Source organism: Clytia hemisphaerica, unplaced genomic scaffold, assembly GCF_902728285.1.
Source record: "Clytia hemisphaerica strain Z4C2 unplaced genomic scaffold, Clytia hemisphaerica genome assembly, whole genome shotgun sequence".
In the NCBI taxonomy this organism is placed as follows: domain Eukaryota; kingdom Metazoa; phylum Cnidaria; class Hydrozoa; order Leptothecata; family Clytiidae; genus Clytia; species Clytia hemisphaerica.
In genome coordinates, this window is record NW_027103790.1 from 115,377 (window position 1) to 135,236 (window position 19,860).

General features: G+C 37.6%; 1 long non-coding RNA gene across 1 annotated transcript; it reads right to left on the bottom strand.

The window, feature by feature from the left end:
• Positions 1 to 2,261: 2,261 nt before the first annotated feature.
• LOC136806243 (uncharacterized) lies at positions 2,262 to 4,788 on the bottom strand. The gene is made up of 3 exons (XR_010846540.1): positions 4,394 to 4,788; positions 3,365 to 3,467; positions 2,262 to 2,429 (listed from the first exon to the last, which is right to left on the bottom strand). It is a non-coding gene; the product is annotated as an uncharacterized lncRNA (long non-coding RNA).
• Between the last annotated feature and the right edge of the window lie 15,072 nt (positions 4,789 to 19,860).

Genomic DNA, 19,860 nt, shown 5'->3' on the forward strand with positions numbered 1-19,860 from the left:
ATTGAAACTAGTTTTCACCAACAGCATCGGCCTGCTAGTACAGTCGGGCCTAACTAAATTATACACTCTGGAATTTGTCTATTTGCAGTAAAAATAGAATTACGGTTCACTGGATATACTTCGGTTGAGCCCGACCTAATATTGGAGGTCGGTTACCTGGCTGGCGGCTGGGGGTGGCTGGCTGGCCGCAGCAATTATCCTAAATCAACTCAGATTAAACTTTTGAATTTGAATTCATATCGCATTTTTGAAGGTATAAATATTCTTAGAAAGAAAGAAAGTTTCATTCTGTCAAATACAAACCAAGTAGACTAATTTAATCAATTGTAGAAAGGGCTTCGCACGGACGAAACGAAAGTCTCCTGTTTTTGCCACAAGTGTTACGCACGCGTAAGCCAAATCGCGTATTACGAACAACCTCTAAATTGCTGAGTACAGGAGAAAAAAATCGAAATTCAAAATGGTGGCCAAGCCCACGCTGATAAGGCGACCCATCGAAAAATTGTTCTGTTCGCGTCCAACAGGTTAGCAACTCCAGAAGATTTTTCAAGTTTTAATTTTTTTTTCAAAATCTATCCTATCTTGTAGAGCTTTGAAAAAGAAAGAAAATGAGGGGTCAGGGTCATAGGCCTCCAGAGGATTAGTGGTTGTAAAGATATTCAAATTTTAGTGTCAAAAATTTGACTAAAAATGTCAAAAAAAGGTTAGGAAAATAGCTTGGAAAAATTCGAAAAATGTGTCAAAAAAGAAAAAAAAGAAATTTTCCAGTCATGCTTCTTAAATTTTGCATATCTCTTTTTCTAGTGTAGCTAGAGACCTCAAATTTGGAGGGAGAATTCTTTGATGGTGTTAAAATATTATTATATAAAAATATTTCAGTTAGGAACATTTGGCGAGTTCCTGTACGCGGCCGCAATCAAAAAAATCATAACAACACTCATTAAAAAATGGCGTTCGTGTCTTTTCTCACTTTTTTTAGCCTAGACGATGTAGCAAACAAAGTAAGTATAAGCACACTGTGCTTTTAATTGCGTGAAATTTTTTTTCGCGTCGGAAAAACTTATTCAAACTTTCAGCAATGATTGACCAAACTGTTATAATGAAAATTAACCAGCGCATTTTTTATTTTCTTACCTTCTTCAACTTCATTGAAGCACTCGAGGTTTACTGAAGCTAAGCACAGTCGAGTACTGAGCGATCTTTTCAAGTCATCTCTATACAAAAAAGAAAAGCAAAAAGACCTATCGAATGAGAACATCATAATGTTCCACCGCAGAGTAACTTGTGTTTTGAATCTATCAAAGCAATTAAAACACTAGAAATCTTCAAATCCCACGATATCCAAACTCGAGAACACGCAAGCAAATTGATTTTGCAACGGTATAAATTGAAACTTGAAAATGTTATTAACACTTAGTTAATTGGCATAATTAGTGAGATTAGATATAATTTGATCATTTTTCCGATTTCATTTTTAGGGCCTGTCTTCTTTGGAATCAAGATGGAGCAAGAAACGAAGACTTTTTATAAGAACAAAAAAACTCATCAAGCATTTGCTTTGCGTTTGTTTTTTTTACCAAAGCTGTGAAGATCACATGTCAGAAGGATAAGCGAGCAATAGAAGAACATAATAATCTGCACAACACCTCGTATCATAGAACCCGGTGGGGACCTACAGCGGGAAATTTCTATTGCCAAATATCTTAACGGGGAAGATAATTTGGGGTTTTAAATGGTGGGGGAAAAATTGCGACGGCGTGTACTTTTGTTAACTTTTCGAAATTTTCATCATTTCCCCCCAAATTTTTCAAGTTTATCCCCTTTGGAAAGTTCTATCGGCTATCTCAGCCCCTCAGAATGACTTAATTACTCAATATGGAGTTTTTCTCTCCCCAATTCATAAACGGATGATATACATTGTCCCGGGACATTTACTAACACGCATAGACGTACGTACATTTTCTATATTTCATATATAATAGAACACCCCTTTCTCAGTGACCCAGTGAAGTTTTGAAACCCACCGGGTCTTAATATAGGATCTCCAAAGCTCATTAAGTGATAACCTTTAACTTCTTCTGGTAGGGAAAAATTGACTTTCAACTAATATTCAAGAATTCTTAAAAAAACCGGGGTTTGAAAAAAATTGACCGGGGTAAGACGGTAAGACCATAAATAAGATCTTTGATTTGGGTTCTATGCAATTTCTTTCACCGGGTAATTCATCATTGAGTGGAGCTGACCGGGAACTGATATAGGGGTGTAATAAAAGAATTTATATATATAATCTCCGTGGATACAATCGGGTGCATAGTTCTTCGCGCTTCGATGGTGAACAAACGATTTTTCTGTCGTGTTTTAGTCAAGTTGACAATTAAGAGTCATGTCTACTTGAGAACGATCTCGATTATCGGTTCACCCAGTGGTCCCTATAAAAGGCAACGAATGAATTAAAAAAAATTGTCATGAAACTAATTTTGCGGTATATTCAGGGCTTCATTAGATTATTGAGCTTATCTTTATATAGAAGTCAACGACCTTAAATAGGGGTGTATCAGTGGCGGCCTGGCAGGGGGTGCAGGGTGTGCAGTGCACCAGCCAGAAAGACCTGAGAGGGGCGCCAAAAAAGCTTTTCAAGGGGGCGCCAAATTTCTTTTTGATGTTTGGTTGGGCGATTTAGCGCCCTTTGACACGTTTTTAGCGCCTTCTATAAGTGCAATGTAAATTTTATTCTACGAATTTTTTCAAAACTACTATCAACAATGAATTGCGAAAAGTCAAAGCAAGAGAAGTGTTGTGTATCCACCAGGGGTTAAAGAGGATGCTCAGCCCCAAAATAAGAGATTGATCGAAACTGCTCGCTGTGGTTTTTGTGGTCTTACAGTATGCGGACTAACTTTCTCCTTTTTAGAATATCTTTTAAGCTGTTTGACCTTTCTTACACCAAATTTTTTTTGCCTGCGGCGCCACAATTACAAAAAACCCTTATTCCTGCCAACTTTCGAATTTCAGCCATTGATCATAAATGAAGAGTAAAGTAAGACCAGGAAATAACAAGGAAATAGATATCCAGTTATCATTACCACCACCTTCGTATAAATAAGAGATTGTTAACTCAGAGATTCCGGGCGTTACTTTCAACCAGTCACTGCTCTTACAGTTTAAACATTTTCACTTAATGGTGGAGGGCGCAATTAAGGACAAAAATACCAGGGGCGCCAATTTCATAATTTGCACCACAAGAAAATTAAGCCAGGCCGCTACTGGGGTGTATGACAAATCATTTTACTAGAAGAAAAGATACATATTAAAATGGTATAAAGGATGACGATAAAACCAGGTGAAACATTCGAGAACGAAATACCTTTTCCTAATTAATGTTGTATGTGCAGTATGACGATGCGTTGACTTCTCGATCCGGGATACTTGATAGCTGTACCATTATTCGGCAAGTCCATTTGGAATATCTAGAAAGAAAAAAGCAATATATTCAAATTATTTTAATCTTCAACTGGCAAACATCAGCGTTTCAAAACCTTTCTAACATTTCTAAATGTCCATCATGTGGCGTTAGAAGATCTTTACAGTCCCCAAACCGGTGAAATTCTGTACTCAAATACCTTACATATCTGCCGCTTTAGGTGGTGGAAAACTTCGCGTGGAGTAATTGAAATGGCATCGACCTCTAACGTTAGAGGTCGATGAAAATGGTAAATTCGTAATTTTCATGAGTTTTGGCCCTTTTCGCAAAACTTAGTTCTTGCTATAAATTGAAAATCCGTTAAAACTAAAGAAATTTGGTGAGATCTAGTGAAAAAGAGGCTGCTTCGCAGAGAATTTTTTAAAATTCTCAATTCTCTAAAAATAAGTACATGCGAAAATTAATCGACTTAGGGTAATAATAGCGGTATTCTAAGTCGCGTCATTAAGACAAAAGTGACGAGAAAGTAAAAAATCCCACTCGCACAAGACAGAGATGTAATGTGTATTCCGACAAGGACATGTTGTGAGACAGGGATATAGGAAAGCAACAAAAAACATCACTCGCACACTCGCACGAGACAGGGATGTAATATGGTATATTTCCTTTGTTGTGAGACAGGGAGGTGCGAGAGGCGGGAGAGCTAAAATACCACTCGCGTGATACAGGGATAATACGTACCTGATAAAATAATATTTCTTCCCACTATTTTACCGAGCTTTCTACGTTGCCTTAATATACATTAATGCTTGTGAGAAAGCATAAAAAAGCAAGCTTTTATCCCCTATTGATCGTGATATAAAGAGGGCCTTAGATAATATCCTTGAACTCATTCGGATGTCAATGACCTTCTTAAAGTAACTCTCACAGCAATCTGCAAAGACGTCCTAATAGACGTAATAAAAAACTTACCATTGTTGAAAGAATAACTTTTCGTAATCACTTGGGGAATATAATTACTACTTGCATCGTGTTTACGTCATATTTCTCATCTCTTCACTTTTTCTACCGTGTAGGAGTGCCAAACGTGAGATTTCTATAAGGAAATTTGAAAAACTTCACCGCAGAAATATTTTCAATATTTTGCTCAATTTTTCGACTGCAAGTTGTGGGGTAGCAGAAATATATATCAATGTGTTCCTTATAAGAGCCGCTAAACGAATATCGTATTTTTGTTTTCACAACGACGTGTTATTGAACGTTTTAAGTACTTTTTGTTTTAAGCCTTTGATCTTTCTTTTTTTTCTTTTGTTTAGCGTGGCGCTAAATGATGTGATTACTCATTTTTTTGTCGTTTAAAATATGACAGTGTTCTCGACTGAAGCACATAAGATGTTCTTATAATTATTGATATTCACTGAAACACCGTTCGTTGTGCACTGAGGTGGAGTGCGTGACGTAACTCGCGCAGCAACTAACTCGCCTTCTGTTGGAAGATCATATTGGGCGTTTTGACGTTACCACCCTCGAAGCAGCGGGCGCCTCTGTCTTTCCGCAACTCTTTCCACCATTTTAGATGGCCTTAACAATAGATCCAAAAGGGCGTCATAATCTTAGAATATAATTTGTTTTGGTCTCCGGCTTTGGGAAGTAGCAATGTTTTTGGTTGTTTTCGATGGGAAATGGTAAGAAACTTAAGTTTACAAGTGTCATTTAGTTTTTGCTGGCTTATAGAATGGCAGTATCCCAGGATACTGGTTTCCCTAACTGTATTTGTAAAATATTTAGTATATTTATCAAAATAATGAAAGATATATATCTTTTTTTGAAAAAAGAAGACATTACATTGTTTTATTTTTGTTTTTGAAGAAAATAGCTTGGAAAAGGTTGAAATGAGTCAAAAAAGGTGATAGGACCCATTTTCAAGGGGCCTCTGGAAATGGAGAAGAATAATATGACCATTGGTGGTTTATTTGTGTTTGTATATATTATATTGACCCTGACTGAAAATAGAATAAGTATTACAGATTAGTAAGGAATATATCATGACCACCATTATCAAAAAGGTATATTGAACTTGATGATACATTTAAAAATAATTATTTATAAAAGTAAATAGTGTTGACAAACATAAAAACTCGAATAAGGGAATGAATGTATTATAACGGTAAAGAAATTATTTAAAGTCATTATCAGAGGCATTGATTGAAATTGCATCATCGCTATGCACTTTATCTAACACCTCCTTGGTTGCTTCATCTTCCTTGGCTGATATTGGTTATTCCTTAAGGACGACCCTCCGTTTGTCGACTTGGGTTGACATCTTCTTCTGGCTTTGTCGAGCCAAGTGGCAGTAGTATTTCTGTTGTTTCTTTGTTCTTCTGTGTAATTTAGTCTTCCCCATATCTAAGAACAAAAGAGTAGTTTAGTCAACACATCTCAATGTAGCGTTTTCGCGTCTTTCGCACCCTTGTTGATACCCTTTGTGGAATAGGATCCATCCTTGTATCTGGTAGGGCAGGGATGTCATTTGGTAGAGGATCATGTTGGATAATTTCTCCGTCGTCTTCCTCCTCGATGAAGCTTTTTGCTGCTTCTTCTAGATCTCCAGTGTTTGGTATTTCTTTGTAAGGGGCTTTATCCTGTACGGGTTCATTAAAAGGAAAGTGATGTTGCTTGACGTCGTCAAGGTGCCTTAGTAGAGTTCTTGCCGAATTTAGATCTTTTAATAGTACGTTCTTCATTTCTTCGTTTCGTTCCTGAACTAGAAATGGTGAAGGAAGAAATATGGGATCGAACTTGGACCTCCGTGTCCAGTCCCTAACAAGGACTAAATCCCCAGGAAGAATGGTAGACTTTTTTCCTGTATTTTGAGGCGTTAGTTGCCTCCTGTCGTTTGCATTTCTTCTCCTTGTCTGCCTCTCGTGCAGTGTCCACCTCCTCGTTGGTGGATGCCTTTCGGGGAAATTTGTGTTTCAAGCCATCCCTGAAGAGCATGTTTGCTGGTGGTATACCTGTTGCTGGGTGTGGTGTTTGTCTATATGTTTTTAATGCCTCTCTCAAGGCTTCTGCCTCGTTTTGTCTGGAATGCCTGTTTATTTTCATTGTCTTTCCTACTGTTTTCATAAAGGTTTCTGCAGGGTTTTGGCTAGGGAAATACGGCGTTGAAAACCTAGCAGCTGTCCCATGAGTTTCATTGAATTCCTTCATTTTTTTGCTGTTGAATGGTGGGCCATTGTCCGATATCTGATTTTCCGGGTAGCCATACTCATCAAATATTTCCTCGAGCGCTGGAATGACCTTTTCTGCTTTAGTGGACGTTACTAGCTTAGCAGCCGGGTATCTGGATCCTAGGTCCTGTACGACAACTATGTGTTTCGAAGAAGGCATAGGTCCAAATAAATCCACAGCCACTGTTTCCCAGGATTTGTTAGGCACCTTATGGCTTGTTATGGGCTCTTTGGTTTTTTTGTCAACAAAGATTGCACAATCTTTGCATGAAGTCACGAACTTTTTAACCTTGTTATACATTTCATGGAAGAAGAAGTGGAATTCTTCTCTCGATTCCGCTTTGTCCAGGATGTGAGCCTCGATGTGCTAGTTTTATGGCCAGGTTATGTAACGATTCTGGCAGAACAATTCTGTCATCTTTAAATATAATGCCATTGGCAACCATTGTTAATTCCTGCATGATAGGACCGAATCTTTTTGTCTCCTTGTTTGCGTTTTTGGGAATTTTCGAGTAACCCATTCTTAGACACCTTTGAATTTCATTTAGGTTTCTATCCGCACTTGTTTCTTTGGCTATTCTTGCTAATGTAATGTGGTCCATTACTTGTGTTGTATGGAGTGTATAGAGTAGATTGTTTATATCATTACACTCCTTTCGTTGTGCAATGGGTAGGCTTGAGAGCCTCCTTGCATGTCTGCTCATGTAGTCAACTTGGTTGAGTGAGCCCTTCTGATATTCAACAATGAAGGGAATATCTTGGTGATTCAATTTTATCCGCCTGGTCCTGATTGAGCCATGACGTCGTCCGTTGAATATGTGTATCAAGGGTTTATGATCAGTAATCACCTTGATAAGTGCCGGCGAACCAACAACATATTCTCGGAATCGTCTAAGGCCAAAATCAAGACTAGCCGCTTCTAAATCTAGTTGAGGGCAACTTTTCTCTGATACGTTAGTGGTTCTTGAGGCTAGTGCTACTGGCTTTGCGTCTTCTAGTGTTGGGCCTTGTGCTAGTATTGCTCCTAATCCAGTCTTATGTCCATCAACGATAATGAATGTTCGGGCTTCTGGGTCGAAGTAACGCAGAAGTACATCCTTACGGAACGCTTCTATTAGAGTGTAGAAGGCGTCATTATGTTTCTTTTCCCACTTGAATCTTACTCCTTTCTTTGTGAGCTCCCTGAGTGTCGATGCTTTTTGAGAAAATCCCTCGATGAAATCAGCATTACTCTGCATCATGCAAATGAAACTGATTAACTCCTCTTTATTTTTGAGGAGTGGTCAAGTAATTTAAAGCTTCGACTTTCTCAGGATCAGGACGAATTCCCGAGGCTGAAACGATCATGCCCCAAAATTTAATCTCCTTTGCACCGAACTTGCATTTGTCTTTATTTAGTGTAAGACCATTTTCGTGGAGTATGCAGAGGACCTTTTCTATTATTATCACGTGCGATGATTCGTCATCTGTAGCAATAACGATATCATCATGTATTACATGGACCTCCGGAAGGTTAGAAAATAGGGGTTGTAAGGCTGCGTTCAACTCCCCTTGTGATGGCTTGAGTCCCATAACCAGTCTTTTGTATCTATAGAGCTTACCATTCACATGGAACACTGTCAGGTTTCTGGCTTCCTCTGCTATTTCGAGTTGCCAGAATGCTGATTTTAGATCTATTTTGGAAAAGATCTTTTTGCCTGAAAGTTGTGCTTTAATATCCTCCGGCCGTGGGATTGGGAAGTTTGATGATAGGAGTGCTTTGTTGACATTTTTGGCATCAAGTGTGATCCGTATATTCCCGTCATCCTTGGGTGCAATGACAATGTTAGATATCCATGGGGTTTGTTGTCCAGGAGGGAGCTCCTCAATTACATCCTGGGATTTCATGTCTGCAATAGCCTCCTCAATACGACTTTTTAAGTGGTATGGAATTCGTCTCGGGGCTTCCGCTATCGGCTTAACCGATGGATCAGCAGGAAGCTTAACAACGTAATTCTTTAACTTACCAATTCCTTTGAAAACAGACGACTTTGATCCAATGATTTCTTGTAAGTTCTCCTTTAATGGGTTGTCTTTGAGCTCCACCATTTTAATTGGGACTAGTACCTCGGGTCTGTGGTTAAACTTGACAATATCCAGTTGCATTGCCTTTGGACCGGAGAGTATGGACTCACACGGTTCTTCAATGATATACCATTGCACTGGGACTGTTCTATCCCCGAATGACACACTACATGTGCTCATCCCTATTGCTGGTATGGGTTTGCTTTTATATGGCTTGATCTTGAGGGTAGTATCGCTCATTCTCTCAAGTATGTTCCATTTGCTGGCTGTGTTGCGACTGCATACGGATATTCTTGCCCCAGTGTCTGCAAGCACTGTGTCCAGGTGGTTGTTGATGAGTACTTGTGTTTGGAAGTCTTCGTCTTGGTTGCTTTCGCTGAAATTGTTGATCCTGAATAGATTGACATTGTAGACCTCATTCTCTTCATCAATGGATGATGCCTCTTGCATTTCATGTATTGCTTTCTCTTTGGACCCGCTTTTGCATACTTTTGCATAGTGGCCCGTTTTATTACAGTGCGTGTGTCATGATGTCCTGTCTTTTTCCTGTTAAGCCACAGAAGAAGCATGCTGTGGGTTTGTCTTTGTTTGATTGTTGGGATTCCTTTCTTCTATTATGATTCTGGTTTTTCCTGGAGTATTTCCCTAATACTTTATTAACTTTCCCTTCGCCGGAAATTTCTGATGCACTTTTAGCTGCACTTTCAAGGCGCATTCCTTCTTTTCGAAGTGGACTGAGTTCCCATGAGTTTTTGAGGGCTTCTTCACGGATTTCCTCGCTTGATAACCCGATTACTACTTGGTCTCGAACCGCGGTTGATAAGGCTGTACAATCTGGGTTTATACATTGAAACTGACAATGATTTGCCTCTTTTTCAACTCTGTTGCAGAACGCAATGAATGCTTCACCTCTTTCTTGGCAAAGAGACCTAAACTGGAAGTGTTTCAGTGTCAGGTTCTCAGTAGGTTTGTAGTATGCCTGTAAGGTGTCTTTGAATTGAGTCCATGTGGCATCTTTTCTAGCCTTCTCATTTGGTAAAGCCATTGTCCAGTCACTGGCAAGGCGTCTTGATGAGTAGATACCTAAGAATTTGGCAATCATATCCTTTGCTTTCCATTGTTCAATCAGGTCGTCGTACTCCGTCATTGTGGGGTTTCTATTGTTGTTTCCCAGTTTCCATCTCTGGAGCGCAGAGTCCAATGAGACTTTGGGAGGGTCCGGGTACATTGCGGCATAACGCAGTTCGTAGTCTTGAGTGAATTCCAGGAATGATTTAAGAGTATCATCTGGATGGCAGTCAGGGTCAAAAAATAGTTGCGATGCGTTATTAGAACTCATTACTAACAGACCAGCCACTCGGGTCTGGTAGTTCACCGTTAGGTGAAAGCTGAGTGTAATATAAAACAGGAAGGAGTAGTTTGACTTACCCTTGAGTGTGGATACCGTCAATCTTTTAGAAGCAAGCTGACCAGTCAGTGGGGCTGGTAGTTCACCGTTTGGTGAAAGCTGAATGTATTAATAAGCTTGACTTACCGCACTGTGTTGGGTGAGAGATCAAATGTAAGAAACAAGAACAGGTTACCACTTGGAATTCTTGACCTTGTATGCAATTGATCTTGTGTCTGTTGTGGTGTCCTGTGTGCTTTCTGATGTGGTTTATCTTCGTCGCCAAGAATAATATGACCATTGGTGGTTTATTTGTGTTTGTATATATTATATTGACCCTGACTGAAAATAGAATAAGTATTACAGATTAGTAAGGAATATAAAACTTATGAGTAAAGAATAAGTTTTTCTGAAAGGAGAAACCCCAAATGAAAAGAAAATCCATTTCGTCAAAAATAAAAACTTTTTTTGGGACATTCCCATGTTAAAGAAGCAAAAAAGTTAAAAAAACTACATGAAAATGAAAAAACTAGAATTAGCGATTGTGATTTTTGAATTCCTCACCCTTTTTCTGATAAACATACAAAGTTTCAGCCTCCAAATACATTTTCCTCCGTTTCCAGACACATTTGTCAGTGCGTCTCAAACCGCGATATTTCGAGAGCACGGAAGCGCGTCAAAACACTAGCTTTTTTAGAGGTTTGTCTCGTTTACCCAAACGCTGCAATCCTGCGTAGGCTTTGGGCTCAAGACTAGAACCCCCAATACGAGACATTGGCCTGACCGAAAAAAAATCATCATCATCAATTTTGTTAATTGTCAGAGTCGTTTATGTACTCACTGGAAATACGCAACTTTCTGAAGTTTCGTTTTTTTTCGGTTGTGCTTCATTTTAAAAATAACGAAGATGAAAAGTTACCATCAATCCCGCGAGTAAAAGAAAGTACTCCGACTAGTCTACGAAAAGTGCGCTTGCGCGGCGAATAGAATATCTCGCAAATTAATATATGCATAAAACTGACGAAATCCTTTCTTTTTTATGCTTAGGTGACGTCACCATCGATCCTGACTCGACGATGGAGAACCAAATTTGGCAATGTATAATTATTACGAGCGGCCGAGAAAGTTTGTGTGACGCAAAAATTGCGCGATAAACGAAGCCCTAGAAGAACGCCCACTGAAAATAGAAACCAGGAATTTATTGAATATTTCACTAATGAAGTATCAAACTTTTTGTTTTTTGTAATTATTATAAATTCATAATTTTTAAATACTATTTTTTGAATGTCAAAGGACAATTAAAGTGAATTTAAGCTGATTGGGTGGATATTGGGCGGACGGGCGTTTTGCACGTGCAGAGATTGGAAATTAAATGAGAGTAAAAGACGGGGGCGTCTTAGTATGTAATATTAATTCATTATTCTTTTATTTTTATTTTTCGCGAATGAAAAATGAATCTTTGATTTTTGAATTAAGGAAATATAGTATAATATATTGTATTTGATTGTCAATGCCAAAAGATACTTACGAATAATCTGCTGTGTTGCTTCGCTATTTACCCCCGGATTGTTTTAGTAGGCACTTCGGTCACGTAAATAAAAACACGTGTATATGTTGAAGCCGACTGTGGACTGACCGCAATTGCAATTACATAAATTATTGTGGAAGGGAACGCTTGAGACGAATGTTTGGGAAATCAAAAAGACAACTTTTGTGAGAATGTTGAGTTTTGTTTATATGGCTGTTTGTGACGCACTGTTTGTTCTTCGATAGTTGCAAATATTTTTTCTCCCGTCGGCAAACAATTTTCAAAATGTTGCAAAACGTTCGGCATTTAACCAATTTGCCGTCTAGCCCGTGTCCACAGTGTTATATACCGCTGGAAAGCTAAGATCACGGGCTTTCATTTAGCATACATAGAAAAAAAGTTCCAAGGGTTCAAAGTTCACGGAAAAATGAAACATTTGGTTTGACGTCAACGAAAGTTGCATGACTTCTGGAGTCGGTGTTAAAAATGCATGCGGGCGGACGGGCGGTCAGAAAAATTCCTAGGTTTTCTAAAATCGCTTCTGTAAGTCGAGGGCAGGTGGTGACACAAACAGAATAATTTTTGAATGGCCGCCAAAGCGATCAAGAAAAAAGCTATACGTCTAAAGATCAATTTGCTTTTTCCGGATTTTTTCCCGCATCTCCGCACCAGAAAATCAGGGGAAAATATGATGCAGGCGGGTGACGCGAATAGAACAATTTTTTGATGGCTACCTAACTATCAAAAATCTTCGTTTTTCAATCAGCTATTGCAGCTCAATAAATCAATGAAATAATTTGAAATAAAAAGTAAACAAACCTTGACAGAGGAGGGTCGGTAGTAAAATCTCAGACATATATGAGTAGTAAAAGGATTTTTACGAATTTTTACATACCACCACCCAGACTCTTGGAAGAGGTATTTTACTACCCTGGTAGTAAAAGCTTTTGGGACAATTTGTCATAGGGACCACCTATTTTTTGCTTTTTTTGGTTGCTTTTCAGACCGATTTAACAAAAAAAACTAAAAAATGATTATTTCTGTGACACTTAGCAAAAATTAATGTTTTGCCCTTAGAATCAAAGTCTTTTTTATATTGACAAAAACTTTTGAGAATTTTTTTTGTTTGCAGCAAACAACTTTCCAACAGAAAATTTTTTCAAATCATAAAAACTTTCAGATTTTTTCAAGTCATCCAAAAAATTTAAAAGAATTAACAAAAATAGCTAAAATTTGCTAATTTTACCAATTTTAACTACCCAGGTAGTAAATTTTTTTCAACATTTAACACATAGATACCACCTATTTTGGTATTTAACTACCCTGGGTGGTAAAAATTTTCTTCGATTTTTTGTCACACCACCACCGTAGTAAACGTCATTATGTCTGAGATTTTACTACCGACCCCCCCCCCTGACCTTGAACCTTTCACGAATCCAAATAAATAAAAGTATTCATCTAAAGTGAAGATTACATCTCAAAATAAAACGATTTCCAAACCAACCTAAAGTCAGTGTCTGCCAACTAAAAATTTCTCTGCGGGGTCACTGGCAAGGAGTTACGACTTCTGACTTTAGATTCCAATTCTTGTATAGGCTGCTACTACACTGTCAAATGATCTGTATTACAAAGACATCCAAATGGGTTCATAAGTTAAGAAAATTAGATTATCATCTAGCACGGGGTTTTTTTGTTTTTTTTTAAACAAACTTCAAAATAAAATTGTTAATGAACTTCTTACTTAAAATATCACTTACTGACATAATTTATTTATGATATAACACCCCTTTCTTAAATAAATGGCCTCTTAAAGTCTTTTATGTTTGCCGCAAGAAGGGAGAAAAATTTAATTTGACCCCCGGTTTTTTCTCTCTTGTTCTAGCCATTTCCCGCCTGTTAGTGTAGACACAACTTTAATCCGGGGAAATAAAGCGTTTTCATTGGTCTAAAATCACGGATGGTCACATGACCAGAATTTTTATCCAGGGAAATGCTGTGGCCGCAATGTTTTGCTTTAGTGAGATTGACCATTTTGTTGTTTAGATTTGAGCGGGCGAAATTTCTGTACAAACCAAAATATAGCTTTGTTAGAATACCGGTTGAAACACTTGTGTTGCAAGAAGATAGAAGAGTGAAAGGTTTTTTATACACTACCCCAGACAATCGTAATCGATAAAATCGAAAGCTAATCGATATTAATCGATGAATTAAATATCTGGCAGTTAGTCACACTAGCACCCCCCCCCCAAATGAGTATCAAAGATTGATGCTCGCTGAGAAAGCGGACTACTTGCAATGCCAATGGGGGAGGTCGCGTTGAAGCTCATGCCCAGTTTTCAGAGCATGTCATGGCTGCCCCCAAGGAAAAATTATATCATTGAAATCCTACCCCTAAACTTTGTGTAGCCACCACCAGAAAAGCTGTTAAAAAGAGCCAGAAAAACTAACGAAATTGGCCAATTTTCCGTAATTTTGCCCTCGAGACCAGAGAATTATCAAACATTGAGAATGGAACACGCCTGCCCCCGAGATCTCAATGATTTCTGCCATACTCTGCAAACTGGGCTCGCGCCTGTGGCAGTGTATAACAAAAGCAGGATTTTTGAAAAAGTCTTTAAACTTACATAACTCCAGGAAGGAAAAGTTTTGTAGCACAAATTCTTATTCCAACTTCAAGAGAATTTATTCAGCTTTCTTTTGCCAAAGAAATTATCAAGATATGTCTTTTCGTTTTGGTCGTACCCAGTTATAAAAAGATGTCTCATTACAGCAGTTCTTTCAATATTTTGATATTCCTTGTACCGTGTCACAATATGTGGTTTTGTTTTCCCAATATAGTAAGACTAGTAATTTGTACAGTGCACTCCGTACACAACAAATGAACGTAACCTTAGAGGTATTTTATCTTTGAAAGTAAACAGATTTGTGAGTAGGAACGTAGTGCGGAAAAAAATCTTTAGGTCAACTTGTGGGTAGGTATCATCCAATAACGAAATTAGCTTCCAAAATTGCTAAGATTCTTTCACCATATGCTACGAATCAATACACAATACGAAATACTTTCGCTTTTGTCAATGAACTCCAAGGTTTGAATTCTACATCTTGTCATATCGCAAGCTTTGATGTCTCAAATTTGTTTACGTCTATTCCTCTTGATGCAACCATAACCATAGCTTTGGATTACCTTTATGAACTGTCAATGGTTTATCAAGAAACGAATTCAAGTCCCTTTGGATATGATAACTAAAGAAACTAAGTTCATTTTCAATGGTAAATGTTACGATCAAATTGACAGGGTTGCCATGGGTTCACTCTTTGCACCTGTATTAACTAATATATTCATGAGAAATTTTGAGGAAAAGGCTTTCGAGATTTGTCACATTGATATTGAAAAACCATCTTTCTATCTACGTTATGTTGATGATAGTTTTCTATTGTTCAAAAATCAAGCGCACGTTGCACCATTTTTCAATTATTTGAACACTCATCATTAAAACATTGTGTTCACCAAAGAAGAAGAATCGACATCAGACGAGAGTTTCCTCTTCCTTGATACAAAGATTGTCAAAGAAGATAGTAAATTCCTAACAAGTACCTACTACAAACCTACTCATACCTGAGTGTATACAAATTGGTATAGTTTTACTCCAAGAAAATACAAAAATCAATTTAATCAAGAATTTGCTAAACAGGGCATTGAAGATTTGTTCCAATGAACGTCTATTTCTCAGTGACTAGAAGTTATCAAACGAATATTGGTTAAGAATAAGTATCCGAAAAAACTGCTGATAGCGATGTGTACGAATTTTGTACAAAAAATGAAGTCTAGTGATAAAAATAAAAGTGTTGCCACTGTTGCAAAGAAAGAAGTGAAACTGTATTTACCTTTTCATGGGAAATTATCTGATGTTCCTGGATGTTCTTCATAAGCAGTTAATTTCGTTATTAGCTGATACCTACCCACAAGTTGACCTAAAGATTGTTTTCCGCACTACGTTCCTACTCTCAAATCTGTTTACTTTCAACGATAAAATGCCTCTAATGTTACGTTCATTTGTTGTGTACTGAGTGCACTGTACAAATTACTAGTCTTACTATATTGGGAAAACAAAACCACATATTGTGACACGGTACAAGGAACATAGAGATATCTTTTTATAACTGGGCACGACAGTCTAGAGTATTTTTGAATAATTATATGTATATATGCTTTCAATTATGTAAAATTAATGACCTATAAGTAAGTAAGTCTGCGACCGCAGTCGGAGGCGACCCGAAGGCTCCTCTTTCGATAGCTGTCTACCCGAAGGTAGGGGAGGGCGCCACTCTTTCTCCCTGGATTGCTCCACTTACCCTTGATCCTTCTCTTAATTGCTGAGCATCTAGCAGAGAGGCATCAAGTACCATTTTGGGAATCTTTGGTATGACCCGGCTGGGGGTTGAACCCACAACCTTGCGCACCGTAGCCGGATGCTCTACCACTGCACTACGGTCGCTACAACCTATAATTGCTAGATGTGATTTTAAAATTTTGATTTATCAACACGTTTTTTGCTTTGTAAGCTAACTATTTGCTTGTGATCATGATACAAGAAGTATCAAAACGTCAAGAATGAACAAAATTTTGTTTTTCGTCTTTACTTTTTTTTTGAGAATATTCTGGCCCAGAAGAAAATTTTTTCACAATACTTTACACCAGCTCACATTGTTTTCTTTTTTATTAGAACTTTCAAATAATTAATCTTATTCTCCTTCTTGGTTATTGTGTCGGAAATGCTCCCTCATTGGTTCATTACCTCTCCTAAGTATGCATTTTTGCTACATTCTTCAATTTATTCTCAACTTCAGTTGAGCTATAATCTGAGAATGTCTGTATGTATGTCTGTCTGTATGTCTGTCTGTATGTATGTCCGTCCGAAAACTTTAGGGCAGGCTGGACACTTCAAAAAAGGTCGGATTTGGCTGAAATTTGGCACACTTGTTCCTTGGGTGAATATCTGGGGGTGTTTTTTTCATTTTTTGAAAATTTTGATTTTTGGGGCCTGGGGACGAGTTTTTCGCCAAAACGAGGCTAAAACTTTGGGGCAGCCTGGACACTTCAAAAAAGGTCGGATTGGCTGAAATTTGGCACACTTGTTCCTTGGGTGAATATCTGGGGGTGTTTTTTTCATTTTTTGAAAATTTTGAATTTTGGGGCCTGGGGACGAGTTTTTCGCCAAAACGAGGCTAAAACTTTGGGGCAGCCTGGACACTTCAAAAAAGGTCGGATTTGGCTGAAATTTGGCACACTTGTTCCTTGGGTGAATATCTGGGGGTGGTTTTTTCATTTTTTGAAAATTTTGATTTTTGGGGCCTGGGGACGAGTTTTTCGCCAAAACGAGGCTAAAACTTTGGGGCAGCCTGGACACTTCAAAAAAGGTCGGATTTGACTGAAATTTGGCACACTTGTTCCTTGGGTGAATATCTGGGGGTGTTTTTTTCATTTTTTGAAAATTTTGATTTTTGGGGCCTGGGGACGAGTTTTTCACCAAAACAAGGCTGGCAGCCTGGACACTTCAAAAAAGGTCGGATTTGGCTGAAATTTGGCACACTTGTTCCTTGGGTGAATACCTGGGGGTGTTTTTTTCATTTTTTGAAAATTTTGATTTTTGGGGCCTGGGGACGAGTTTTTCACCAAAACGAGGCTGGCAGCTTGGAGACTTTAAAAACGGTCCGATTTGGCTGAAATTTGGCACAGGTTTGAGGAACTTTCTCCTAAGTTATTTATTTTGAAAGGCTCTTAGGACGAGGACACTATTCTAACGCACATAAAAAAATAAAAAAATAAAGATAAAAACACCCCCAGGTATTCACCCAAGGAACAAGTGTACCAAATTTCAGCCAAAACGGACAAAGTATATTTGCTACCTAATACTAAATATTTGAAATGTTACAATTGGGCCTTCTAATAACGGGAAAATCTGAAGTTGAGCCCAGTGCGGTGCGCACGTTCGACTATTCCTTTTCAACCTTTCAGATTGGTCTTGTTTTATTTTTTTTTGTTGAATTCAATTACCTGGTATTTACTCTTTTCAACATTAAAAGTCATTCTTTCATTGTTGTGTATTGAAGTTTCAATTGTCTTAAACATATATCCTGCACTACAAATATTGTCTACGAAAACGAGTGGTTCAATCAATTTCAATTGGACCATAATTGTAGACAGCTCTCTCACCTATCTTGTTGATCTTTTCTGTAGATATGGCACATAAAAGCGGGCCCCAAATCGTGCCCTGTCTTACAATCTCCACCGCAGTGAATTCATTTGTGGGAGTTTAATGGAGTTTATATGGGCTGTTTTATTCATTTGGTATAATAGATTTATTTCTTGTTTTTACATACCAGTTTTACTTAGCTCAATTTCAAAACATTTCTCAAGATCTCTGTAGTAAAGGTACGTTTCTACTGTAATTGTTTCTATTGTGTATCATTTTTGTTGCAGATTTCAATATAAACTTCTCACAGGGATTATTTGTCAATGTGTTTTGTCAACTTGTCAGCATTGTATTGATACAAAGGCAAAGATAAAAGGGGTAAGATAGCCTAGTTTCTAATCCTGATATAGGAGTTTTAAGTCTAGACTGACATAATAATGGACAAAAAAGCTTCATAAGAAAAAATACTTCAACTGCCATTCATAAAGATACTTGTCCAAGACGATGAATATGTTGGAAAGCATTTCCATAAAAATCAGCCCAATATAGTTTTCTTTGTCATCATTTAGTGGATATTGACAAAATATGCACGGCGCTGCGCTAACAAGATATGCACAGCATTGATGACATCATGAAATATGTTTTTAATAGCAATTCAACACCCGTTAAAAAAGAAAATAATTTTTACATAGTTTCTTTTATCTTGAAACTTGGAAAACGAGCAAAAATGAATCAATTTGATATTTGTTTCCTTTCTAAATTATATATGTACTAGTAATAACATGGTTTAGAGGGTGATTTGGGAATAATAGTCCAGAGGTTCAATAAATCATCCGAACGGCTATGTTATTCCTCGTTAATTATTATGGATAAATTAAAATCCAGCCACTCCTCCTTTTTAAGTATTTTGTTTGCATTTTTTTTTCAAAGTTTATTTTTATTTTTGTCACTTAATAGAATTTCAAATGACAACTAACCAATCAAATTATTAAAATTACACTAATTCCGGACAATGTCTTATTTCTAAAAAAACCTAGCAAACTTCCACTTGAAATTTTTTTGAAAAACTTGAAATTAATTATTATAATTTAACATAGCAAAAACAATAATAAACTTATCCCACCTGATCATAAAGGTAATTGAAGATAAATAGCAAGGGCGGCCTTGCAGGTGTTGCTGTGCACCCGTGGTTACAAAAAGTAAAGAAAGCAACAAACTCTTGTAATTTGCAGAACAGACAGCCCCATGTTAACAGGGAAAGCTATCAAATTATGATGGTAGCCTAGAAGTGCACATTTTAAATTTAAAAGCAAAACCATTTTTATTGGCTGGCTAGTTAGAGTTGTAGGTAAGGTGTCCTGAATTAGACATTGTCCGCAATTAGGCAAGTGTACGCTAGCTCTCTAGCTCTAAAACAGCATCTAGTAACATGAAAACCAGAATATGATTCCTTAATGGAAATCAAAACTATAAAGTGCACCCACAAACATCAATACTCCTTTAAGTGAGCGCACTGTCTATTGCATAACTAATTACTCCACACTTCAGGGAATGCAAGTAAAACCAACAGGAAATATTACCTATAAATAAGTTTTGTTCAAATTGGCACTCTAGCATTCTTCCAAATTAGCATGCGGTAACGCTGTGAATCTTCACACACGGTGTACTGCAAAGTATTAGGGTCGAGATTAGGGTTTTATTTCCGTAATATGGAACAGATAATTTCCAGCCCAAATGGGTGGAGTAATTTAGTATGTGAAACTAACTGAGTCAATAGGTTGTTTCATTCTCCAAAACGACGATATGTCAGATCCAACAAAATTATTAACAGCCCTGTCATCATTTGACAATTAAACAACGGATTTTCTGTCAAGAACCTTGTAAACATTCCAACAATATCCATCGAAATGATATGCTGCAGCTAAGTTCTACCACTTTGAGTGGTTTGAGGATTGAGCCGAGTTGAACAAAGTCAACCCTGTAGAACACCTGCGAACTCCTTCACAATTGAAAAGATTTTAAATCTGTTAATCATT